Raw genomic sequence first — 27,774 nt, forward strand, 5'->3', positions numbered from 1 at the left:
GATTTCCCCTGACAGTTGCTGAAGGCCTTCTCCTCCCCCGTGCACAGCATGTGTGGGGCACCTCCTCATAATTCCCCTGCCCATACTGACCCCCACCGTGGAGAGTTGCATCTGTCTAACAATATAATCCTGCAGCATTATAAAAGGGGCATGTCCTGCATGAGAAATGGCCAGAATGTCTTACATCAATAAGAACTGGGCGAGCAAGAGATCAGAAAGCGATGGCAGGAAAAGGCCAAGAAAGGACAAGTGTAGTATTGATGTAATTATCTGCACTGGGTGCACACAGTGCTGGTAGTAGAATTCAGTGATGTTACCTAAAATGTCATGGGACCTGCGTTTTCCAAAAGCTACAGTTCGACACACAGGATGGGAGAGCCTTACATGAAAGGATGTCAGCTATTTAGCTCCCTGCCTTTCTTACTAACTAAACTAGCCCTTTAACTAAGTAATAAACGCACTTCTTTTATATATACTGGTCTCCTGTGCCTTAACTGAATCCAGATGTCTTATTACCATCCCCGATACTACAACAAGCATTGGCAATGCCAACAGTTTGGGCTTTTGTGTGGGCATAGGAAAGGCACTTTTGCAGTAGTATTAACTGCCCATTGATGCTAGCAGGTGCAAAATGGTGCGAGTAGCTGGTCATCTAATGTTTGTTTTTAACAGGACTTCAGTGAAGGACACGCAGAGTGCTTATAAATCGAGTGGCTGAAGGCAGACCTGATTAAGACATTTTTAAAATGAAGTCATTAACTCTCAGAAGATTGCTTTGAAAAAACGAAGGCGAGTGCAAAGTTTGATGGTCAGGCTTGATTAAAGTGTGATCAAAGAGTTCCTATGAGGAGGTGTTTGGAGTGGGGAGGGGCAGGAACTGGGCGGGGATGGCTATAGGGATTAGCATGGCCATTGGTTGTCAATAGGTGGGTATATAATCAAACAACACCTACAAGCTGTGTGCCCCTCCTCACTTGCCATCTCTCCATACCTGTACTCTAATGCAATAGTTTATGCTTAAAGGTGGCGCAAGGGTCTCCTAATAGCCCAAACTAAAAAGGCACAGCGAAATAAAGGAAAGATAGAAAATGAAAGCGCAGTGGCAGAAAAGACCCCAGTACATGGGAATTCATGCCAGGGAAAGGGCTGCATGGAAGGTGAAGCAGAAAAGTGCCCAGGGCCGTGAAGTGCCAGGAAAGACCCAAAGAGATCAAAATTGATGACAGAACAGGGAGCTGACAAACAACTGTTACAAAGAAGCCCTGAGAAACATGGAAAGAGGTGGCAGAAACAAGGCTCTCGCCCGTCCCCCAGGCAAGAAAGCAAAGTCCCAAAATGGCACAAAGACAGCAAAAGAGAAAACGCCCAAATAGCGGCATTATTGCTAAAGCGCCCAGATGCCATTTGTTGAATGCTTTGTGTTGTTACTTAAGCCCCTCCTGGGCTCAGGCTAAGTCACAAGCACAGTGAAACATGGAAGACGTGTCAACACGTTAATAAAGGCTGTGCACGGCTGCCCGTGAACCAGTCACGTGCCATCAGACCCTGTTTATGGGTGCCAACGCCATGCCAGGGGCGCAGGGCCTGCTATTATGCAATGTCTTCCTCTTCCCACCGGGTGGGGAGGCGGGCGCCTAAACTGCACTGGTTTAAGGTTTCCTGGTGTAACAAATTTTATTCATCACAATAAAACATACAGAATACAATATTTCATCCAACAGTTAAATTAAAACAAAAACAATGAATCCAATTGAGCTTAACAAATGTTTAACAACAAGAGTAAAATACCCAACAATAGCCACAAAAGATCAAAAATTAAAGGAGAAAACGAGAAAGAAAAAAGAGATAGAATAAAGAAAGAGAACCAAAATGCAATAATATGAACAGACCTACTGACCAATTAATAAGGTTGCATGCAACAATTCAAAACAGAAAATATAAACATGTTAACAATGAAATACAAGCAATTACAGAAACTCAGCGGCCCAAATAAAGGATCTACATTAACCATAGACTTCAAGGAAACTACTCCAAATGTCCTCAAACTTATCAATGTCACCTGCATTCTCATAGATGGCTTTCTCATAGGTTGATATTGTGAGCAGCTCATCCACCCACTCATCAATATTGAAGGAGATGCTTGACTTCCAGGACCTCAATATCATTCTCTTTGCGACCATGCATGCCCGGAGCAACCAAGTTCTCTTGCCAAAGGGGAGCTCCTCCAGACTAGATTTGTCTCCCAGAATCATCAAAGAAGCCGACATGGGGACTGCACAATTCAGGACCAATCCCAGTCCTTCACATACACACACTCCCAAAACTTTCTTGTCTTTGCGCAAAACCAAATTAAATGACTGAGGGTGCCTCTTGCACCCTTACATTTCCAGCAAATATCAACATCCAAGAGTTGTCTCCTGAATAACCGTACAGGTGTCCAGTACAATCTAAAGAGAATTTTTGTTTGGAAGCCCTTAGGCCCCAGTCTAGATTCACCAGACAAGTATTCTCACAGCAATGTCGCCAACATCACAAATCAATCTCCTCTCCCAGCTCCTCTGCCCAAATGTCTGGCAATCGTGGATCGCCTTGACGGTGAGCTTTCAGAAAGCCGTACATCGTAGCAGCCGAGTGAAAAGCAGTCGAACATGTCTGCAGAGCTAACCACGCTGCATTCTGACTTGGCAATTTTGGCACACCAATGCAGTTAACTACAATAGTTTTGAATTTCCTGTAATCAGTGAAGGTACAATCCGCCATGTTGGGTCTGACTCAGTTGTGTGTATGAGATTTAATTGTTACCATCTATTAGATCACGAAAATATTTAATGCCCACCAAAAACCACTCGGGCCAAAAAAGCATTTTACCTTCATATTTCAGGAACGGGTTGAACCAAATTGCAGGATCCAGGTGTAAGTATGGATCTGCATTCATGCTTTTGGAAATTTCACACCAACAATCCTGCAAAAAACTTGTTAAAGGGTTCACTTTTTTGGATTTGACTTTCTTGATAGTCAGCAGAGCCTTTGGATCCAACTGGGATACAGCACTACACTCACAAGCCAAAGAATGTGAACTCTCATTATCCGAATCAATGATCTTCCACAGATGGCGATTTGAAAATGACAAATGGTAATCAATGAAGTTTGGCAAGTTCATCCCACCCAGCTTCAACGGAAGCTGTAATTTCCAAATTGCAAACCTTGGTGGTTTCCCGTTCCAGATGAATTTTTGCATAATTCTATCTATTTCCTTGAAGAAGTGACGTGTTACCTTGAATGGTAGCATTGAGAGAATACAGTTTATTCGAGGAGCCAGATTCGTCTTTATACAATTGATCTTACCCCATGTGGTTTAAGATTTCCATACTATATTCTGAACTCTGAAGTCAACCTGCCTCGGCATAGTCACAATAGCTGCTCCAATTTGCCTGATACTTTACTTTAGACATTTTGCGTACTTGTTGCCAATAGCTTTGACCAATAAGCAGGCATTAATCAAACGTTGTCATGGCTTTCTGGTTGTAGGGGCGGCACACGGTTCTCAGTAGGTTAACAAGAACCCAATATTTGTATAGCCCAGCGCACACCTGTATGTTAGAATTTCTGGGAGCTGATAGAAAATTAGAGGGGTGCTGGGGAGAAAAACAACATTGACACTGGGTTGTGTTAACCTATGCAGAACCAACAGATGTCCACACTCTTGTGGAACTCTCCCGTCCCCTGCACACCGTGTCTGTAGGTTAACACACTTACTGCAGATCATTGCAGGCCACATGTTTGATTACCCATAGAATAATTTGGAGCTCATGCAATTTATGCAGCAATCGTACCTTTTTTCCTAATCGCTTTCTGGCTGTGCCCAGCATTTATACTGCATATGTAACACTGACCAAAAAAATTCAACAATAAAATATGCTGCTTAAAAGTTTTACATAATGTTATTAGGATTTTTAAAATCAAACAACAGTAAAGACAACGGAACATCCATTCAGTTTAGTAATATTCTGGACAATTGCCATAACTACCCTCCCCTCCCCATCTCCACTCACCTCGCAAAAATAACATTCAGCATCACAAGTCATCTGTTCCCACCAGCAAGCTTCCTATTCCGTACACATTTCATTTAGGGCACGTTTGCCAATCCTGACTACCACACTCTCATCCCTCCCTTTGCCCCAAACCATGCCAGGCAACCCTCTGTTTCTAAAGTGGCATTTCCATTTCCATTAAATGATCCATATCCACGCGCCATTATGACAATCTAGGTATTTCTGCCCTGCCCCATTCCCAAGCCATAGCTCTTTTTTGCAACAATTAGAGCCGTTGCAATAAAGATCTTTTCATAATATTACAGGGCCTTGAATATGACCCTGCTGGGGGCCCAAGAGCACCCTCAAGTTGGGTTAGTGGGCAACCAGGGCAATATCAGAGCCAGACCTACTCTAGAGACAGTATGAGGGAGTTGAGAGCCCCCCATCCATAGCTCCCCGAAATGCATGGAGTTGTATATATGCATTAGTGCTTCTTCCTGAGTCCCGCTGCCTGCAAAGTTGAATGGTCTTTCCTCCCTCAGAAGGGGCTTCAACTGTGCTGTGAGCAACATCAAGCTCAGCACAACACCAACACTAGAGACACTCTTTCCAGATTCCTGAGGCTACCTGCAGAGGTCAGGGGAGCTACAAGAACAATTCAGGGTCGATCTATGGGCTGATCGCGAGACCCCCATGCAAGCTTTATTGAGAATCTCACTTGAAGGAATCCTGCCCCGTGGCGTCCTGTTGGGGGTGAAAGACAGGTTAGATTCTGCAGCCCACCCCCTTGGGTTGCCATTTTGCAGCCCGGAGCTTCCAGTCCAGCTTTTTACCAGAATCCTGCGATCTTGCAGCTGCTGCTTTTGCTTTAAAAAAAAGCCTGGCTTTCTGTTTACTGTTTATATCTCTTTCCCGTGCATATCTCTTTCCTGCTGAAGTACTTCTGGACTACTGTGGGAATGTAAATGATTTACTTGGGGCGTCAACTCACCCGGGCATCCAGAGCTAAGGGTCTTTGCTATCATTCTTTTCCCTTTTTCATTCTTTTGACCATTAACCCAGAGAAATCAAGAATCTTACAGCTGGGTAAAACAGGCAGAACGAAACAAACCAAGAATTTCAGTTGGACACTAAAAAATAAAAAAAATCTGGAAATAATGTCGATGACATACTTGGAAGATTGTATAAACAATGACAGAAAAGAGGCTGCCAGAATAATATATTTGAGAAACAAAACCAAAAACCTGGTAAACCAAGCAAAACTCCTAGTAAAACGATTTTGCAGGTTCTCTGTTGCCCCCTTGGTGGCGTTTTATAGAGCTAAGGTAGTTGCAATATTGACATATGGAGCTGGAGCGTCTTTCCTGTTATCGGCCAAAACATGGCCCCTCTTAGAAGGAATCTTTTAGAGAACGGTGCTCCAACTACAAAAAACGTACCCCATTCAAATAATTTGCAAAGAATTGACATTAACTTCTCTGAAAGTTATCGCAGATTGGAAGGTAATTTCCTTTTATCGAAAATGCTTGGAAAAACCATCAACAGGAGGATTCAAGGCCCTGAGCAAGGCTATTGAGGAACATACAGAGCCAACACTTTCAGAATGGGAAACACTATGTAAGGCAGTCTTGACACATCTGAATGAAAACGGAGGAATCACTGCTGAACAACCCAGACCAGGTAAAGAAAAATATGTTAATGTATTATTGGATCGAAACGCAAAAGGAAATATCAAAATATCATGGATATAATGACTTTTGGGCAAATCCATACAAATTAAATAGACTGCCAAAATACCTGATGCTTTGCCCAAATTGGTATCTGAGGACCATCTAGCTACGCTTTCGACTTAATCTTCCGTGCAGAGATAACCCTTACAGGAGAAGACTCAAAAATGAACCCAAATATTGTCGATTGTGCAAAGATACTAAAGTAATAGAATCGATGAAAAATCTAATACTGGAATGCCCAGATCTCTCACACGAAAGAAATAAATACCTGGGTGCAATCTGGAAAGATTACCGACTAAGAGAGATAGAAAGTTGGTGGAACATCCTTCTTCAAGGGGTGAAAATGCAAATAATTTTAGCAGCTACAAAATTTATTTTGATGAGACTTAAGAAACTTGAAAACCTCTCTGCGGGTGATATATAGACACAAGCAACTGAAGAGTCTTGAAAGGCGAGGGATAATACTACTGCAAAGAAATAAGACATATTACTACACAGACTAAATATGTGCCTTTTTTTTTTAAACTGTGATTGATTCCATTAACTTTTTTATGTTTCTTGTTTATGTTTCTGTTTTCTTTTGTGCTTGTTTTACGTTGTTTCTCCTTTTATTTCTTATCTTTTCAGACTTAAGACGTATATTAGTAAATTAGCCAAAGGTTTTCAGTTTTGTAAACCAAAGTGCAAATAAAAAAAATAAAAAATAAAAATAAATTGTTTTCCCTGTTAGCCACAAACATGTCTCATGCAGAGGACACAAACAACATTCAACTTAAACGCAAAAACAACACTCTACTAAAACAACTAATTGCTTTCACCTGCATTCTTCTCAGCTACCACTCTGCACCTGCACACACATGAAATCAATGAACTAATTAGAACCTCACTCTCCAGATATACTCTTCCTAACAGAAACATGGCTCAAACCGAACCACACACCTGTTATCCCTGACATGTTTCCCGCGCACCATCATCCACCACAGAGACTGCCCACACAAAAATTGCCATCAAATATAAAGATTAATTCACACTTAGCAACCCCTTGCATCCCCCAAACACATATTTTGAAGCACTCTCTCTCACTTGCTCCCCTCCCATCACACCCACACCCCACCTTTATCCACCTCATTTACTGCACCAACACACAATCCCAACTTCCACACTGACTAGACTGACTACACAACTAACAAGATAAAATGACATAACAAGTGTAATTGTAGAGTGCACGTTCACCCGAGAGGGGCATCTTGGCTCTATTGACAGATAACAGACGTATCTTGTTACCCAACTTATTTCATTGACCTCGGAAGGATGAAGGGCTATCCACACTCCACTCACCCCGATAACCTCACATAACTCATCACCTACCCCACACACCAAGCTGGCAACACCCAGGACCTTTTGATTCCAAGTAGAAATCATGTCTCCGTAGAAAATCGAATCTCAGTGTCGTGATCAGACCACTTTGCTATCCCCTTCACGCTCAATCTACTGCACAATATCCCCCCACCTACCACACATCTCCCTTGCCAACAAGCCCTTCCCTCGGTTTTCCCACTCCGACCCCACGCTCCCAAATATTCCAACATACAGGACACGTTCCACCCCAACGACACAGACACCCCTCCTCATCCTTACTACCAAGACAAAACCTGCACACTTCCTGGATGTTGCATGCCCACCTCAAGCTGCATCTAGCTGCATCACCACCCGTGTTCCCCACTGGCTCAATATCATCAACTCCTGTCTCTCACATGGTACTATCCCCTGAGCTCTCAAAATTGGACACATTGGAAAATGATTGCTCCCTCCTCAAAAAAAACATCTCTGGACCATACACTCCCCGAGAATGACTGCCCCATCACTAGCCTGTCATATGTCACATTAAATCATGGAACGCTTAATCACAACTGCAACAACACATCACCACAAACAACTTACACCTCTTCTAATCTATCTGGCTTTCGACCGGACTCAGTATTGAGAGAGCTACACTTCACATCCTCCATGACTCCCAGAACATTACTGACAATGTACACACAGCACTACTTGGACTATTTGACCTTTCTGCAGCCTTCAACACCATTCTCCCCAACATTTTATACCACAGGATGAAACTCTCGGGCACCGTCTTCAACTGGTATACCTTTTTCGGTACAGACAGGACACACTTTGTCTGCATGCCCCATGTTTGATCTGCCCCCACCCCGGTCATGTACAGGGTCTTGCAAGGCTCCTCCATGTCTCCACCCATCTTCAACCTATATGTTGAGTTCTTTAGTCATACCCTTAACATATTGTCATGATGCCTACCCCCGGGCAGCTGGACCAAGCCCATTCGCCCCAGAGGCAGGCATCCGGACATCTGTTTAAACCTCAGAAGCCCCGGCTAGGGGCTATCTGGGTTCAGTCCTGGCGCCTTATGCGCCAGGCTCATAGTAGAAATAATTCCTGGCGCCTAAGGCGCCAGTCTCATAGTCATCACTTACCTCAGGCAGACCATGTTGCACATGCATCCAGGCCAACGTGAGACCTGGAGGGACTATTTTTTTTCACAAGGACTACTTTTCACTCGGGTGTGGTTCTAGGGACTTCTTACCTGGGACTACTTTCAAAGCTATTTAAACCACACCCGATCTTCAACACACGCTTCACGTTATTCTGCATTTAGCAGCGTGACGCTCGACGTGTCAGCAAACCTGCTTCCAGCCTTCTGCCACGCGCGCCTCGAACACGGAGCACCTAAGAGAAAGGAAAATAGGAGAAGAGGTTAGATTACGGACTTTAATCTGATTCCTCACCTGATTTCAGATCCTGCATCACTCCGAGCCTGAAGGGACATTCTTCTGGCATGCGTCGCATCCCAGCTACAGCGCCGCTCCATTTTCATCAGCCCACAGCATCTCCGACTCGGCGCTGCCTCCGTCACTTTTTCAGTGATCTTCAACACCTGGGGAAAAAACACAAAAAAGCAAGGTGAGCCTTAAGAGAGTAAAAAGACAATCACTTATATTACAAGACTTACCTGATTATCACCGGAGGCTTTATCCTTCAATACGCCGCATCTAGGAAAAAAGGAAAAGACAGTGAGCAATTCTAACGCACCTTTACAGGACAGTTTGGGTAATACAGACTCTTACCTGAACGCCGCCAGCAACCTCCAAACAAAATTTGCCACCGCAAATCAACAGGGAGTGTAAGAGAGGACTTTGGACATTTTGAACTCTTTAAAAACTTGGCAAACTCAGGACTCAATAATCGTCCAGAACCCCAACACCTAAAACCAGTTAAGTAACTGGTAACTACGCGCCCAAGCATGCCACGCAGGATGGAGAGCTCACCAATCAAAAATATAAGGTGAGAACACTGACCAGGAATATCGGAGGTGGCAAGTGGGGAGAACGGGAGCAGGGAGGGGCTCTGCATTCACACCCACGGGGCTAAATACCTTTCTCCATCTACAGGAGAATATTTCTACGAGTCAAGCTTGCAAGACTGAGGGGGTCCGTCCAGACGGTCATCTTTGCCCTACGCTTCACGCTGGTGGAGGCCGCAGCTGTCTGGGTTCGATCTACGCCCCTGTGGGAATCAGGTGAGCGTAACACAAATACAACATCAATTTCCACTAATATGTAGATGACTCACAAATATACTTTCAAATCTCATCCCCTTCATAACTCCACATCCTCAAAAGCTTTCTCACCACTATGACCACTTGCATGACTTCCTCAAGCCCAGCTCTTTCAAAATACAATACCTCCTCTTTTGCTTTCCCCAGACACAAGCCAGCCTTCACCTCCCCCCCCAATCAAAGAACTTGTCATGGCCAACTCCCACATGTCCCTCTACACATCAGAGAAATAGCTTTGCTTCACCAGCAACACCCCCTTTCCTTTGGTACGACGTCCTTTCGTCGCGGGATATTTTTTCGAAGAAACCCTAGCTGCTGTCACCAAAAATGCAATCTACAACTACACTTTTTAATGAAAAATCAGGCACATTCTTCCTTCTGGCGACTTCCACACTGCAGTCCAAGCACTGGTTCTCTCCAAGCTGGAATATAGAAATGCTCTCATCACTGGACCCAAACATTCACACATTACCCCCGCGCTTGCCCAGCTCCATTGGCTCCCTGTACCCCAGAAGATTGCCTTCAAAGGACTCGGCACTGTTTTCAAAGCCATCCACCACACAAAACCCCATCTTACCTTCATGACAAACTCAAACCCATCACCCACACAAACCCTAGACAAGCAAGCCATCATCTCCTACACATTGAACTCTACAAACGAACATACACACAAAAGCAAGTATTTACCCACTGGGCACCCAGGGCATGAAACACCCTACTTCTTCACATACGCACTGCACCCCCGATCAGAAAGAGTTTAAAAACATACCAGTTTCTGCACACATAACTCTGCCACGCCATCTCCCCTTTTACCACTTGTCTATTCTAATCTTTCTGTCCTATTCTGAAAACAAGATTGAACTTCTGTTTAACCTCCACCTTTTACCTTTGAATCTTGTAAGGTGCTCCGAAATCCTCTGAGTAGGGCCGGCACTGAACAAAAATTCAAAAAAACAAATGGAGACAGGACGAGAGTGTGGGGAGTCGTTTAGACAGCGGGGAGCCTGGGCTAGGGAGGTAGGAGTCAACTTCAAGTTTGAGGGCAGAGATAAACGGGCCCCCCACTAAACTCAGAGCCCCAGTGTCCTTTATTTGTAAGTCGTCTCTCAATAAAAACAGAAAATATACTGGTATTGGTACATACATTATTGTCAACCTTGTCACAGTATCTACTATGACCGTTCTCATTTAATTCCAAGCAGAATTAGTTTAGGGTGCTCAGGTCATTCTCAACCAAGGACCCAGTTTGTATCTTCCATATTTGCTTCCCAATCTTGAAGTGAACACAGGAGGTGTGGAAAAGTACCTACATCTCTTCAACGCTTAACACTGACCGCTTTGACCCTCCTACCCATTTTGAGGGCCCAGTCCGGAGAATAGTACACCATGTGCAGTATCCTAAACTGCATCTGCCTGAGTTTGCTATTGGCCACAATTTCCTTGGGGCAGATAATGCTTCCATCCAGCCTCCTCCCCTATATCACACAGATCTGTCTCCCAGCTTTGCTTTAGTTTCTGTAGTTGGTCTGTCATGTTGTTCACTATTGCCTGATACAGCACTGAGATTGGCTTTCTGGAAATCACAGCTTCTAACACCCACTGTTCCATTGCGGCGGCTTCTGGTACACCTGGCCCCTCATTCAACTGTGCCGAGATGGTGTGTCTAAACTACAGGTATTGATAGAAGGTCTCTGAATGGTTTTAGATCAGCCTTTCAATCAATATATTCCACCATTATTAACCCAAGCTCTGTCCGCACCTTAGCTCATGGCAGCACATATACTTCTGGTAATTGGATTATTCGCTAAGGGAGTGGGGTCACCTAGCCAACATGTCTCCTCAATTCCTTCCATATCTGTATCACTGGCACATAACCCTTATTTCGAACTTGGGTTGGTGTATCCAGGATTGCAGGAAGATTAAGAGACGAGAGTGAGGAGGAGAGGAGAAGACAGGAGGTAGCAACGGAAGTTGGAGGAGGACGCGAGCAGGAGAAATGCAGAAGAGGGGGATGTTGAGACATGTGGTGAAGGAGAGGGAACACTTGAAGAAGATATTAGCAAAGAACAGAGGGGGGAATAGTTGGGTAAGAGGAACAGCAAGGAGTCCAGAAATTGGGAATAGGAAACAAGCAGAGGAAGCTAAGGAGAGGAGAGAGATCAGGAGGAACAAGCCATGAGAAGGAGAGGGGTAGAAAATGAGTAAAGGGAAGTGAAGAGGGAGAAGAGAGAAGGGCTCCACAACATGAGCACCACGCATAATCCTTTATTGGTGGATAGGTGTCAGTTAATGGCAAACTGCTTGGAAGACCACTTGACCAAGGAAGCCTGGATTGTCAACCAGGGTTGTCAAAGCCAATCATATTTTATTTCTTATCAGCCCCTGCACATACATGAGCAATGGGAAAATCGGAACCCCAACTGTAGCTGAAGAGCTGACTTGGTGAATGCTTTAAGAGAGCAAGATTGGTTGGCACAAATGAAGACTGGACTGTGCTGCCATGACTCCAGTCTCTGCCCGGGGCCTGGGTGCACCCACTAACACATGAGATTTCACTGATGAAGGCAAGGCTTCCTCATCTGAGAACCAGAATGATGGTCCCGTGTCATGGAAAGATACCCTTCCAAAATAGCTAGGAATGTTCCTGGATGGCAGATATAGAGCTGCCGTCATGCGCTTTAGATTCAATGTATTATGTACATTAGATGTTTGGGGGCCACGCAGGGGGCCGGGGTTGCCACATATGTGAAGAAACACCTGATCTGGAAACAGAGAAACATCTTTTTATCGAATGTGAGAAAACACATGCAGTACGTTTAGAGCTTCTGTCCAAATGTGTCTCTGACGTTGGGGAGGGAACCTCTAGCAGGCTAAAATGTCATCTATTGAATGGCAATCAAAACTCCACAATCCATATATACTCACTAAACACAGACATAGGGCCTCATCACGAGTTGGGCTGTAGCCCTTAAATGCGGTGGTAACGGTATTACAGCCGCATTTAAGGGCTGGCCCTATCACGAGTTGGGCGCTAAATGGGCTGTTTTACCTCCAGCCTTTCTCTGGAGGTGAAAATCCTCTGTTTTCGGCTGTATTACCGCCGGCTGTATTAGCCCGCATAATTAGCACTGAAAATACCCCATTGAATCCAATGGACCCAATGGGGAATGGGGATTTACGTTAACACCCAACTCATGATCCGGCGGTAATACAGCCGGACCGGTCGGTGCTAGGGCTATTACAGTCGGCGGTATTACAGCCGGGAATACAGCCCAACTCGTGATGAGGCCCATAGGCAGAGGCAGAGGCTGTTTCAAGTGGTTGGGCACTGTGCAACTTTACAGATTTCTCATGGTGCCATAAAGCCATGCCCCCAACTCCCCTCCACGCCAAAGAATATTTTGTTAGGAAGTTCATTATTGATGTAACCGACTAAATGCATCCTACTGTGCAGACACCATTGTGTGAAGGTCAAAGGCTTTGGCCAGATCGATTGATGCCAAATATACCCTGCTCCCAGGGTGGCCTTTGTAGCTCACTTAATATGATTGATTATGAAGAGGTTTAAAGCTGTTCCTATGCCTTTCTCAAAGGCAGCTCACTGCTTATCAAAGTGACATGTGCTCTTTCTCCAGATGTTTAAGGCTTTGAAAATCAGGGCTCCAAAGATCTTGCCCATTACATCAAGACGGGCGATAGGTCTGTAAATGCTGATACTTAAGATGGATTTCGCCCAGCATGATTAGGTTTTGTTTATTCTAGTTGCCTATCAACTTAACTCACCAATGCTATTAAGCCAATAGCGAGCGACCGGAGGCGGAAGCCGGCCTCGCTCGACTAAGGCCTCCCAAACAAGGCAGTTACCTGTCCGTGCCTGTTCAGGACTGTCAGGGATGCTCACACTGCGCTCCAGAAGTCCACCAGTATATCACCAACGACTTACTAAGCTGCCTCTAAGGTGAGTAGCCTTTGCCTGCAACAGAAATGCCTCTTTGGTTAAACAATGTTGTTGCCCCACAATTTATTAATCACGCTCTATAGGTAAGCTGCACTTACTAAATCCATTACCTACTGCCCCATACACCTTATTTGCCTGTTCACATCTTCTGAGGTATTACTGCCTATGATCATACTGTTTGTGTTATCTGCATCGACTGCCACCCATTTCCATTCAAACTTATTCACGTGATACCTTCTGCTATTACCTAATGTGCAAATATTGTGTGTGACCAGTTTTTATTGCCCTACCTTGCTGCCCTTTACTGAATTTATGGCTTATGATACCCCCTAACCATACCCATCTGCACCCCAGTATCACTCCATTTGTTTGTCCTTGCCAATGACAACCACAGTATTACGGCTATCATCACCGCTGCCACAGATTTGCACGCCCGAATGGCCAGCCCTCTCCTTGTAGCTCTTGCGCTTATGCTCCTTCTTTTAAGTCTCCTCAGCACTGTACCACACATCGAACCTACATTACCCCCACCATGGGTCTTCCCCGCCTGGATACATGCAACCACCTCACCCCCGTAGAATGGATCCTCTGCTTTGCTACCCTACCCACACCATTTATTCCATGCTCATTCAGTGCACGCAATTCCAGACTAGGGTCCTGCTTTATGCAAGCACCTCCAAATACTCTCCAGAAAATACACTACCCATCAGATCCCATTACCACTCCTACTACTGATGCTACGCACAGACAAACCAATCCAATCAAACACACCACTATTGTCCCACCTGACATCAAAGGAGCCCTGATTAATGCCTGCTCCCTAGTAGCCCACTCCTCTGATATTGCTGACCTCATCATCGCAAACCAACTAGATTTTCTTGGTATCTCTGAAACTTGGCTCAACCAAGCTTCAGGCCCATCACTAGCACTACCCGATAACTATACCATTATTAGAGCATACAGAACAGCAGGCCAAGGAGGTGGCGTAGCATTCATTGCCAAAGCCCACATAGGACTCTGAGAATGTACCAGCTCCCACTTCCCGTCTGCAGAGTTACTCTCAGTCAAACTACCCCTATCACACTCTAGTACCATACTCATGCACCTCATATATCGCCCAGCTGGCCCCATCTCCTCTTTTGAGGAAGTCATCGCTACCCTCGTCACCCAAAATACCAATCCTGGCTCTCAGATCTTCCTCCTAGGAGACATGAATCTAGGCCACTGCACTAGAGAACACCATCTCCCAAATAGGATTCAATTCCCGCATCCACAAACCCACACACGATAAAGGCAGAACCTTGGACTGGTTGGCCGACCTTAACTGCACCACCACCATACTCAACAATGAACCTTGTGCATGGTCAGACCACCACTGCATCACCTTTTCCATCCAGGGAAAAGCTCCCTCTGCTTCCATTACCACTACAGTCCCGCCCACCTTATCAAGGAATAAGCGCAACCTTACCCCGGACTTACTCCTCCCTCTGCTGCTTCTTATCACCAATACTCCTCTGAACGTTGTTACAAACCCTTCAGAACTAATCTACACCTTTAACATCACCATGAAGCAACAAATCGACCAGATTGCGTTGCTTAAACTTAGAAAAGCTAAACCTTCTCCATACTTAAACAAATGGTTTACCCCAGAACTGAAAATACTCTGTAACGAAAAAAGAGCAGCAGAATCCATCTGGAAAAAAACTCCCACTCCATCGAATAGGGAAAAATATATGACTACTGCCACTGCCTACAAAAAAAAACCTTTCACTAGGACAAAAATGAAAATCTATAATGAAAGAATTCTGAATGCTAAATCTAGCTCCAAGGAACTTTTCACCATCCTGAGAGAATTAGAATCCCCTGCCCCTATCATCGATGCCTGCTCTAAAGATGAGACCTGGTGTCTGAATATCCAAAAAGCCCTTTCAGATAAAATAGCTCTCCTACAATCCAAAATTAACACAAAAAAAGTAACCTACCTCCTAAATAACACTCTCCCAAAGACCCGAAGAACAACATTCCACTGCGTGCCCCCTTCCAATTCTCGCAAATCACCATTAAAGATGCGGAAAATATTATCTCAGGAATCAAACGATCTAACTGTCAGGGTGACATGTGCCCCGCTTCATCATCAAAGATAATGCAAGAGAATTAGCCCCATTTATCACCACTCTGATAAATGCATCATTCAAAGACTGTGCAGTACCCAACAATCTCAAAGAAGCTTGGGTCATGCCCCTCCTAAAAAAAAAACTAACTTAGACCCCAATGTACCCACGAATTATAGGCCTATCACAATGGTCCCATTCCTTCTTAAGATCCTGGACCGTGCAGCCTATCTACAAATACAAAAACACCTTGAAGACAACAATCTACTTGGCCTTCCTCAATACGGTTTTAGATCCAGACATGGTACAGAGAGCAGCACTGCTAGATTTCAAGATTCAGATGGATGAGCTTAAAGACAGAGGAAAGATTGCCATTCTCCTGCTCTTGGATCTCTCAGCTGCATTTGACTTGGTAGACCATGAAATCCTCACTCAACACCTTACATCAGCTTCCGCCTTCTCTCCGAACGCGGGCAGCTGGAATAAATCCTTTCTCTCCAACAGAACCACCAGGCTCTTTTCACCCACAGCCTCTGCTCCACCAGTGCCCATTAACTGTGGTGTCTCTCAGGGCTTATGTGTGTCACCCAAACTCTATAATATTTTCACCAAACTATTATTCGACCGCCTCGATAATCTAGGTGTCACGTATACCAACTACGCAGACGACACCCAGATCCTCGTCACACTCACTGGATGTCATTCTAAAATCACCAAACTGATTAACAGCATCTATTTAGAGATTAAAGTTTGGATGGCCACTCATAGCCTTTGTTTAAATGATGATAAAACTGAGTTACTTATCATTGGTTCTCAACCTCACTTAAACAAATTAGACTCCTGCTCTGAGTCTTTTAACATTGACAGGAATATCATTAAAGTCTCGAGGGAAGTCAAAACGTTGGGTATTTATCTTGAATCCACGCTGACACTTAACAGACAAGTCAACTCCTTAGCCTCCACCACAGCCTATACTAACAAATTGCTCAACGCGTGTAAGCCCTTCCTGTCCACCTCCAGCTGCATCACACTAGCAAGAGCTCTCATTCTCTCAAAGCTCGTCTATTGCAACACACTTTTCATCAGGACCTCTGCACGGAACTTAAACAAACTCCAAGTGCTGCAAAATAATGCCCTCAGATCAGCGCTCACTATTCCACGCTCAAGCCATATCTCCTCCCTCAGAAGAGAAGCTCAATGGCTACCCATCCGGGACAGAATCACCATCCACACTCTGGTCACCGCTCATAAGTTCCTGCCAATACAACTCCCGCGTACCTGACAGGTAAATTCACAAGACACCAGACCAACAGGCCTGCCAGATCCAATTACCTCAACCAGCTTACAATCCCAAAATTCAACCTAAAAACAGCAGGAGGGGCCAGCGTTCCAGTGCTAGCCGCCAAACGATGGAACGCCCTCCCTCCTGACATCAGATCAGAACCTGCTTTCTGGTCCTTTAGAGCCAAACCTAAAGCTTGGCTCTTTGGGCCAAACGATTCCTAAGCATTTCTAATCCCCTTCCTGACAACCACATACTCCCTGAGGGTGCGGTTCTTCTGTCGAGTTGCAAATTTTCCCTAATCTATGTAAATATATGTCTACATATAACCAATAACAATGTATATATGTAATTAATAGTAATTCTCCCTTACTTCTTGCTTCTGCCTCTTGGCCGCTGCCTTTAAGGTGATCTGTATCACACCTTCAGTACCTATGTTGGTAATGAGGTGAACTGTATCTGACCTCTCCTTCGCCTGTCAGGTTCTATATTTTGATGTTTGTAACCCCTTTCTCTAAGTATAAGCGCCCAGCGACCCTTGGGTTAGGTGTGCTATATAAGAAAACTAAACTAAGCTAAATTAGCTGGTTCTGACCTATCGCCCTTCTTGAATATCAGCACGATGATCGAGGATGTCCAGGTCGGTGGAATGCCTTATTTGCCACCACCACAATCTCCAAAACACGTCTCTTCACTGTCCACTCAGCACCTTCTCCTCCCTTGACCTCACCCAAACACATTTCATTTTTCTGCTGTTTGACTCTGTTTATGGCCCATCCTCCCATGATTCAGTCATGCTTCGGGTTAATATTGGTTGTTTCAGTCACCTGTCTACTGGACCAATCTAAGTCTCTTTTTCCCCAAGAGGTTGGGTTTCGGCAGGGCACATTTGAAAAATGTTTGTGAGCCATGCCCCCTTTTCAGCATTCACCATGTTTTTCAAGCGGGAAAGGAATGGTCTATAGTGCAGGTCTCTCCACTCTGTAAGTTGGCTAAAGTTTGTTTCTTCTTTTTTGTTGTTGTAGTGATGAATGGAGGCCTCTGTGTGACCTCTGGATTTTGGCAAGCGGGTTGTACTTGTGCAGCGCGTGGTCCCATCACAAGACTAATCAGTGGCAGGAATGGTAGATTCTGACAGAAAAAGGGAAGCGGCCTGGTGAGTTGCATGTATGTATGGCGTTGCGGTAGAGACAATGGTACCAATGCTATTAAACCCCATTACACGCTTAAGGAAGGCAGGGACTGCCACCCCCCAAATGCTTTCACCCCACCTCAGGGGTAGGATTGGCTTTTGCAACTTCCAGATTGGGAGGGGTGCCTACTGCCCCTTGAAAGATTCAAGTCCCAGGCCTGTCACACTGGTGCAACAGCTCTTAGGCTGCCTAATTGTAAGAAACTCTTCATATTGTACTGTTACAAAATAGATAGTCACGCACAGGCAGTTTTATCACAAAAACATGGTGATAAACATCTATCTATTGCATATTACAGCACTGCATTAGGCCTGTTTGCAGCAGGATTGCCAATTGGTAGCTGCAGCCATTTTGGCTGTCCCATCCTCCAAAAAGGTGGTGTTAGGTTCACCCCTTATTGTAGCAGTGTCCAATGCAGTTAAAGCATTACAGTTCAATTAATTTTAAACCCTCCTTCACTGTTGCTGAGTTGGGCTGGCCGCGAGCCGCATGGCTACGTGTTCATAACAGTGGTTCTTGGAAGGCCATGGAAGAATCTGCTTGAAATCTGATTGCAAAACTCAGATGAGGAAATCTATGTGACTAGGTCTTTCATTGAGGATTGATTGAGGGGAGATCAAAGCTGGTTATGCAATATGTACCACACATGCATTAATAGAATGTGCTCAATTGTCTGATGTGTTTCCTGCTGAAGTCCAGAGCTCATAGCATTAATGCAGGCATGCACTTTAGTGATAGATAAGCGAGTAACCCTTCTACAGATCCTCACTATGCATTTGGCATGGCACATGACTCACAAATGTTGTGGAAAGAAAGAGGTTCCTTGACAGCGGACAGTAACCCCATGAAGAATGGATCTCATGTAAATGTCATTCTGGAATCATTGGAGTTGCACAAATAATTGGCCATGGTAAAGTGAGCAGCGTACCATGTCCCTAGAGATGGCGTCACCCGGAAAAATGCCCTGGCAGACAGACCAGCAAAGGATCCTGCCGTTTCCTTCGTTCCCCTCACAGAGAAATTGTTACCTTAGGTCTACAGGTAATCCATTGTTTCACCTTATACAACATTCAAAGAGCTGGCCAAAATTCAAGTATGATTTTCAAACTAATGCATGCCAGCAAGGCAGACTGTACGCTTCCAGATGATAACCTCTGGCACTCATGTGAAGGACATCTGAGCTACAGCACAAAAATGGATACTCGAGGGTTTTTACAAGTTGCAGAACATTCGTGGCAAGTCTTTAATCTGTCAACAGTTACATGTGGGTAAAGGTGTGGACATTGAAAAGGTAGCACACTTATTGTTATTGATACTTTATTTATATAGCGCCTATACACACATGTGTTTCAAAGTGCCTACATCACTTAGCACTCTGGGGCACTTTACACAAGTTCAATATGATTGTATTTATTCATAGAAAGCTTTCATAACCAGGCAGAATGACCTTCAGCTGGGTCTGGATGGAACAAGAAGGAATGTGGACTGAAATTAACAGCAAGCAACACAAATATTTAGAAGAAGAGGTAAATGTTCAGTGCTATCAGAGAGAAAAGGTCTTTTTTGGATTGAAATGTCCATGTACGTTGGTGAAGTTGAATTTTCCTGGACGTGTAAGGATCAACAAGACCATGCAGACATTTAAAGGTCAAGGAGAGCATCTTAAAACGGTTTCTTTGCCTAACAGGGAGCAAGTGTACAGACGTTCTAAGCAGAGAAATAGAGGAAAATGTGAGTGCATGATAAATGAGACGGACTGCAGCATTCTGCGCAGACTATAGTCAGACCACCTGACACTCTGTGATCCCGGCTAAAAGAACATTGTTATAATCAAATTTTTAAAACTAGCAAGGGCTCCTACAACTGCAGGGTGAGCTTCTGGTGAGATGAAAGAGAGAGCATGATGCAGCTGACAAGGTCAGAAATAAAAGCAACTGCACGATTTCTCCACCTGCTCTTCACAGCCCAATTTGGGTTGGCAGATGAATCGTAGGTGGTTAACATTGCTGGCAGAGCAAAAACCAAGGGCTGAGAGGTTCACGTGGGATCATAAAGTAGGAGTGTGGGTCCAAATTAGAGAACATCTGTTTTTGAGGGGTTGAGCAGAGGTCCTTTTTAATCATCCAGCCAGCAACTTCATTTAGTCAAGAAGCAACACTCAGAAGGTTCCCAGTACCTTTGGTATTACGGACATAAATATAAGTGCCATCACATGTGAGTTTATATTATGCTTGGTAAAGATTAGTATAGAGGTTGGATGAAAATTTAATAAAGAAGGCATGACAAAGAAGACCCCTGGGGGACCCCACAAATTGGAATAGAGGTATAGAGAAAGAAGCAAACTTTAAAAGATTGAGACTGACCATCCAGAAATTAGCAGAACCAAGCAAAGCTTGATCAGAAAATCCAGCTGCTGCAGATGAACGTGACCGAAGAGTGTTGTAGACAATGGTATTTAACAATTTTAATATAAATATAACATAACATGGCACTCATCAAAATAGCTTAAAATGCCACCCCACACAGTCAATAATGCTGCTTCAATTTGGTGCTTAGGACAAAAGCCCTATTGTTTATTGTTGAAACTCTGAAATTTCTGGACATGACTCTGCAATTGGAACTTTACCACCTTCTCCAATATTTAAGCCAGCTCTCTGTGTCTGGCAGTAGGGCATTCATTATTTAGAATGACGAGGTTTAGAGAAGGATTCTTCAGACGATGAGAAACGGTGCAGTCCTTCAATATGGTAGCGCCCATGCTTAAAACATAGGGAGATTAAGGAAAATAGTGATAGTATTGCACAAGGAATTGGAGGGATGCCATGCAAGACTGCCTGGCAATTCATCAATGTAATAACTTGTGGGCTTGAGGACAGTTAGTACAGACATGACAGTGTTATTCACCGAGATGGCAAAAGTGACAGGTTTGCAATATGTCCTTGTGGACCTGTTCACACAATGGATAGCGTTGCCTCCATCCCGCTTATCTGATACACAGGCTATAGTTAAGGCAGACCTATGCAACGTTATCTCCTGCTTTAAAGTGCCAGTGAGTATCAACAGCGATAGTGATGCACACTTCACAGGGAAATTGACACAGGAGCTTGGTAATGTACTGAATATTCAGCAAAAGCCCCACTGTCCCTATCAACCATAAACTGCCGGGGTGGTGGAAAGACAAAGTGAGCATGCAAGTTCATGCAAATAGGGTTACAGGCTGTGTGCCTACATGAGATCCTGTGAGGTCCCCCATTGGCAGTATCTAGTGGTAACGTCCAGCTTTTTGACGACAATGTGATGAACTATTATCACGAATTAGTAAGAAGTGTGTGATGTGATTACTAACAAATCTAAAAGGCTCTTCCAAGGGAACCTGGAATCCTGCGTCACTACATCAAGCCTGGGCAGAGGGTCTACATAAAAAACCGCCAGAGGAAAAACTGATTGTCACGTGCTGGAGGGGAGCCTTTGAGTTTCTCCTTGTAAGTAATACAGCGCCACGCATGTTCATGTTCCTTGCAGTATTTCTGACATCAGACGTGCCTGTAGCATCCATCCTGCACAGGGATCCTGGTGGATTTTTCCAATACTCTGTTGAATGTATAAGCCATCAGCTATATTTGAATCCAGTTTGTATATAGTCTGGGCACATAACTATAGGAACTTTAAAAATCTGCTTTATATTAAATTACATACAGTATAGAGAAAGCTACTTGCTTTATGAATATTAAGCCATTAAATATCTGCGTAGAGATGGGCCTTCTATCTACTCCTTAGTTGGATAGGTGAAGGCACATTTGTTTCTTTTTACTGGCAGGCAGGTGCCATCTTTGGTGAGAATGTGAAGCTTGATTACTCGGGTGGCTTATGGTGTGCACCTCTCCTGTACCTGCAGGTGCCGCTCTATCACTCAGCCCCCACTCGTGAAAACTCATCTAGCAGTAGTCGTAATTGTCATTTGTATAGCGTTTTTCACCATTGGTATGGTTCCAACTCGCTGTAGGTTGAACGCCCTCTGGGGACCGAATTCCAACTATGGGAAATTTGTCAGAGGAGTTTGGAATAAGTGTGTGTATTTTACCCAAGGAGAGGTTGGCTAGGGGTGACCAGGTCTCTACTAGCTACCCATATCGAGCTGGCAAGTGGATGGGTGCCTTGAAGTTGACAAGAGAGAGTGCAAGAGTAGTAGATTCATTGTGTGTCCAGCTAGACCGATTCTTTTGTCATGGGGCATAGCTGCATTCTAATGGCAATCTACCAAAAGAAGTGGTTTCATTGTTGAGGCAGGCTTCAAGATTTTCCTTTGGCACAAGGAGCATAAAAATGTGTCATATAGTGACAATACTGGCACATGTTATTGAGACTAGGCCTAATGATTTGCTGTGAGCACAGTTAGAATGAACATGTGAGGCAAAATTCTCCTGTGTGCTGTTAATGACCGGGCATCTATTGCACTGGTTCACATGCTCCTGTGTGCTGTTAATGACCGATCATCTATTGCACTGCATCACATGCTCTCCTGAATAACCGATTGTAAATTCCAAGCTTTTTACCAAATGGTCCTAAAATCTGTGCAGTGAAAATGCACCATTCCCATCTATGAAATCCCACAATTGGTTCGGGGTGAATAGCTGCACTTTCTCACTTGAGTGAATTTAGGTGAAACAGTCCTGCCCCGCCAGTGGACACATTTATCTTATGACACTTTTTAATACTATATGCCAGCATCTGATGTTCAGCACAAGAGAAAACCTTTATTCCTGACACCTTTACTCCTGACAAATAAAGGGGTTCATCTCATGGGGTAAGGCCCATGTTTATGTAGCTCTCCCGAGACCTATGTGTGACCTGCATGAATATGTTAAGATTCAGGGAGGGGTGTTCCTGCTTTCCATATTCGCACATATGATCAAATGTGTATCATTTAGTTAGGTATGCGTAGCAAGTATTCACAGAGCTATGAAAAAGCTAAGCGTGTATTAAAAAGTGACCCTTATTGTGAAGAGATCTGAGGAAGGGATCAGAGAAGGAGGAATGGAGAAGAAGTGTGAGGGTTGGTGGGGGTGAAAACGAAAGAAGTGATGAGAGGTCCAGTGCCCGGTATGTGCAATAGCTTATAAACCCTGAAATATTTGCCCAATTTTGGGAGTGTGCTAAAGACAACTTTGCAATAAAATAAATAGTGTTAGAAGGAACCTCCAAGTCCTGTGGTCAGAGTGTCGGGCGACCTTTCTACCCTCTCAGCCCTAACCAACCCACACACTCAGATAGATCGGGATCCCAAGTTTCCCCTTTCCTCTCCGAATGAGAGAAAATCAGCTATCTCCCTGTCCTCCCACCCCTTGACTCACCCCACGAATGACACCCTATGGATTCTCCAGTGCTTCAAACTCTTCCTCTCCGAATGAGAGAAAATCAGATATCTCCCTCTCCTACCACCCCTCGACTCACCCCACGAATGACACCCTATGGATTCTCCAGTGCTTCAACCTCTTCCTCTCCAAATGAGAGAAAATCAGATATCTCCCTCTCCTCCCACCCCTCGACTCACCCCACGAATGACACCCTATGGATTCTCCAGTGCTTCAAACTCTTCCTCTCCGAATGAGAGAAAATCAGATATCTCCCTATCCTCCTACCCCTCAACTCATGCCACGAATGACACCCTATGGATTCTCCAGTGCTTCAAACTCTTCCTCTCCTAATGAGAGAAAATCAGATACCTCCCTCTCCTCCCACCCCTCGACTCACCCCACGACTGACACCCTATGGATTCTCCAGTGCTTCAAACTCTTCCTCTCCAAATGAGAGTAAATCAGATATCTCCCTCTCCTCCCACCCCTCGACTCACCCCACGAATGACACCCTATGGATTCTCCAGTGCTTCAAACTCTTCTTCTCCGAATGAGAGAAAACCAGCTATCTCCCTGTACTCACATCCTTCGACTCACCCCACGAATGACACCCTATGGATTCTCCAGTGCTTCAAACTCTTCCTCTCCGAATGAGAGAAAATCAGATATCTCCTTCTCCTCACACCCCTCGACTCACCCCACGAATGACACTCTATGTATTCTCCAGTGCTTCAACCTCTTCCTCTCCGAATGAGAGAAAATCAGAAATCGACCTCTCCTCCCACCCCTCGACTCACCCCACGAATGACACCCTATGGATTCTCCAGTGCTTCAAACTCTTCCTCTCCGAATGAGAGAAAATCAGATATCTCCCTGTCCTCCCACCCCTCAACTCATGCCACGAATGACACCCTATGGGGTCTCCAGTGCTTCAAACTCTTCCTCTCCGAATGAGAGAAAATCAGATACCTCCCTCTCCTCCCACCCCTCGACTCACCCCACGAATGACACCCTATGGATTCTCCAGTGCTTCAAACACTTCCTCTCTGAATGAGAGAAAATCAGATATCTCCTTCTCCTCCCACCCCTCGACTCACCCCACGAATGACACTCTATGGATTCTCCAGTGCTTCAACCTCTTCCTCTCCAAATGAGAGAAAATCAGATATCTCCCTCTCCTCCCACCCCTCGACTCACCCCACGAATGACACTCTATGGATTCTCCAGTGCTTCAACCTCTTCCTCTTCATTACAACCTCCACTTAAACCCTCTGCATCACATGATTCAATGCTATGGACTTACCTCCACAACTGTCCAGATGACACACAGATGTACAACAAACTGCAGACATCTCCGGATTCCAACTCCAACAGTTTTGGATGAACCTACTCAATATGGGATGATAAATGACCACCAACCACCTGAAACGTAACACTAGGATGGCAAAGATTTTATGACCTGTGTCAACTATCCAGCTGCCCATTCTGTCACATAAGACCTGCATATCTGGAAGCTCCACTATAGCCTGTACATTTTCTAAGGTCCTGCTACACTCAGACCTCTTGTGATCTTAATAATTCAATATGTTTGTCAAGTCCTCATTACATCTTCTCATGGTCCTGAGGAGCACCTGCCACTTGCTAGGCTTCCCCTTAGCACTCACTCTTTTAGACTCTTATGTGCCCTAAAATATCTGTCCCAGGAACTACAGTGTGCCCAGAGCCAAGCTGCCACGCCCCGGCTCCATTCTAACATTTGGGACCAGATACCACCAGCACTGAGTGTGATCCACTGGCTATCAGCCATCCGTGGCAACTCCTGCAAATCCTGGTGCAAACTCCACCTCACCTGGGCTGGTCTACCGCTGAAGAGCCAGAACTGCAACTTGATTCTCCAAGAACTCAAGACCACCCTCACAAACAACATCAGCCACTGTGAAACAGTGCACCTTCAAGCTTTACCTTCAGCACCCTGGTACATTCAATAACTCAACCTCAACAAACAAACCATCTAAAAACAAGAAAAGAATTGGCAAATGCAGCGCATCCAACCTCGCCCTACTAAAGGAATTCTGTGCTACACGCAGATGAATGATCACCGCTGCGAAGCCCAACTACTACCTAAACACCATAGCCAAGCCCAGCAAGGAAAGCAGAGCCCTGTTCAAAGCCATAAAGCACTGCATCAACCCTCTGCCCGACCCACCTGTAGCACACTCCACCGAAAAATACACTGGCAGCAACTCTTTCTTCATCAAGAAGACCACATGATCGGCCAACATATCGACCCCAATGCCACAACTGACAGTACACTACACATCCCATCTCGCAAAACCACAATTATCTAGACAACTTTCAAGACATTAACTATGGACGACCTCACTGCCACCTTAGCCTCCCTTAAGACCACATTGAATGCAGATGACATCCTCCCTGCCTACCGACTCAAGATCCTTCCAAATGAAGCACTCCTCCCTTACCTGAAAATCATGAACAGCTCCCTAACTGAAGGCACCTTCCATTTGACCCGCAACACCGGACAAATCTTCCCACTTCTTAAGAAACCAAAACTGGATATTGGTACTCTCAGCATCTAACACCCCATTACCCATCTTCCCTTTCTAGGTAAGATCCTTGAGAAAGCAGTAGCCCCACAACTCCTCCAACACATCGAAGCCAACCAATCTGGCTTCAGACCCAGATGCAGCACAGAAACAGCTACCATCAAGGTGATTGACATTGCCCTTAAAATGCTTGTGGATGGCCATCCTTTCCTCCTAGTTCTCCTTGACCTCTCAACAGCATTTGACACAGTAGACCACGAGACACTCACTGACAATGTACATCCCTGCATGGGGATCAGCCAGATCGTCTTCAGCTGGTTCAGATTCTACCTTACATACAAATTGATTTTTCCAGATCACCAACCCTACCCATAACCTGTGGGGTTCTGCAAGGATCCATCCTGCCCCTCGTGATCTTCAATCTGTACATGGAACCCCTCAGAACCCTCCTCTTTCCACACAACATCCACATTCACCAACAGGCAGATGACACGCAGAACTACCTCAAGATTTCCTCCATCAAAGACCTCCACAGGCTCAAGGCCTACCTCACATTGATCCAGTCCTGGATGTCCAGTGCTTACCCTAAGCGTATTCCCTCCAAGACAAAAGTCCTACTGCTGACCAACAACACCGAACACCCTGGCATCCAGACCTAGCTTTCTGCTCTGAACCTCGAGGGATTCACAGCCCAGCTGGCTCCTCTGCCAAGTCCCTTGGGTTCAACATTGACAGACACCTCTCCTTCAAACAGCACATAGCAAGGAAGGCACTAACAGCCTGGTAACAACTTTCTCTCCTGCAGAAAATGAAGCCCTTCATCCCAGAAAACAGCTTCAGATCTGCTGACCAAGCCTTGGTCCTGTCCCACCTGAATGGTGGCAATGCCCTTTTGGAAGGCCTTCCGGTGACTACCCTGGCACCACTAAGATGTGTCCTGCATGCTGCAGCAAAACTCATTGAAGAACTCAGCAAGTTTGACCACATAACTGATCCTCATCAGACTGCACTAATTGCCACTGCAAGCCCGTATGATCTTCAAACCCCGTTGCCTCATCATCCTGAAGTCCCCAACCCCCCATCTTCAAATCATGCGGCATCATCTACAAGGCTGTCATCCTGAAGTCCCCAAGCCTTCTATCTTCAAATCATGCGGCATCATCTACAAGGCTGTCATTCTGAAGTCCCCAATCTATGTCACTGAGAAGCTCGGCATCTCCGGAGGCCTTCAATCCACCAGAAGTGTAGGACATTTGCAGACTTGAATTACGACAGTGCAGGAAGGAAAGACCCAGAAGACAGGCCTTCCCTGTCTACACTCCAAGACTCTGGAACCTCCTCCTCATCAACATTAGAGTTTCCCCATTGCTTTTACAGTTCAGGAAAGAGCTCAAGACCCTCCTATTCAAGGAATGGCCTCTCCTTAATACCTAGGTCCACACACCCTGCACTCCCCACCTTACCTAAGACTTGGTGATCTGCTCCCCACTGTCTTCCCCCATGCGGCCACTTGCCCACCATCCCATGTTAGCTCCACACTCCTTTTTTCTCTGCTTCCCTCACTGTGTTCTTCCCAGGGGTGTTGCTAGGTCTGGAAAAGACCCAGGGCTACGCTGATGTTGGAACTGTCTGGACTGGGGGCTAGTTAGCCTTTTGGGTGTAGCTCCTGAGATTCTATCTGGGGCTACAACCAAAAGACCAGGGGCTATAGCTCCCTTAGCCCCCCTCTAGCAGTGGCTCTGGTTCTTCCGCCTATGATTGTAAAGTGCTCCGTTGCTTCCCGAAGCTAGGTCCACGCTCAAAATATACCCTATTAATAAATATTATAATTATAATAATGATAATAATAATGCCCAGTGGCATTGCAAGGCTGTTGTGAGGTAGGCAGGCAGCCTTCTACACACCATTGCATCAGTC

General features: G+C 45.1%; 1 protein-coding gene across 2 annotated transcripts in view; it reads right to left on the reverse strand.

Annotated features, from left to right (window-relative positions):
• Window positions 1-27,774, reverse strand: part of LOC138498132 (lymphocyte antigen 6E-like) — a 1,052,795-nt gene that overhangs the window by 404,650 nt on the left and 620,371 nt on the right. The window lies entirely within an intron of this gene.

Source organism: Ambystoma mexicanum, chromosome 5q (assembly GCF_040938575.1).
Source record: "Ambystoma mexicanum isolate Mex_15411 chromosome 5q, UKY_AmexF1_1, whole genome shotgun sequence".
NCBI lineage: Eukaryota > Metazoa > Chordata > Amphibia > Caudata > Ambystomatidae > Ambystoma > Ambystoma mexicanum.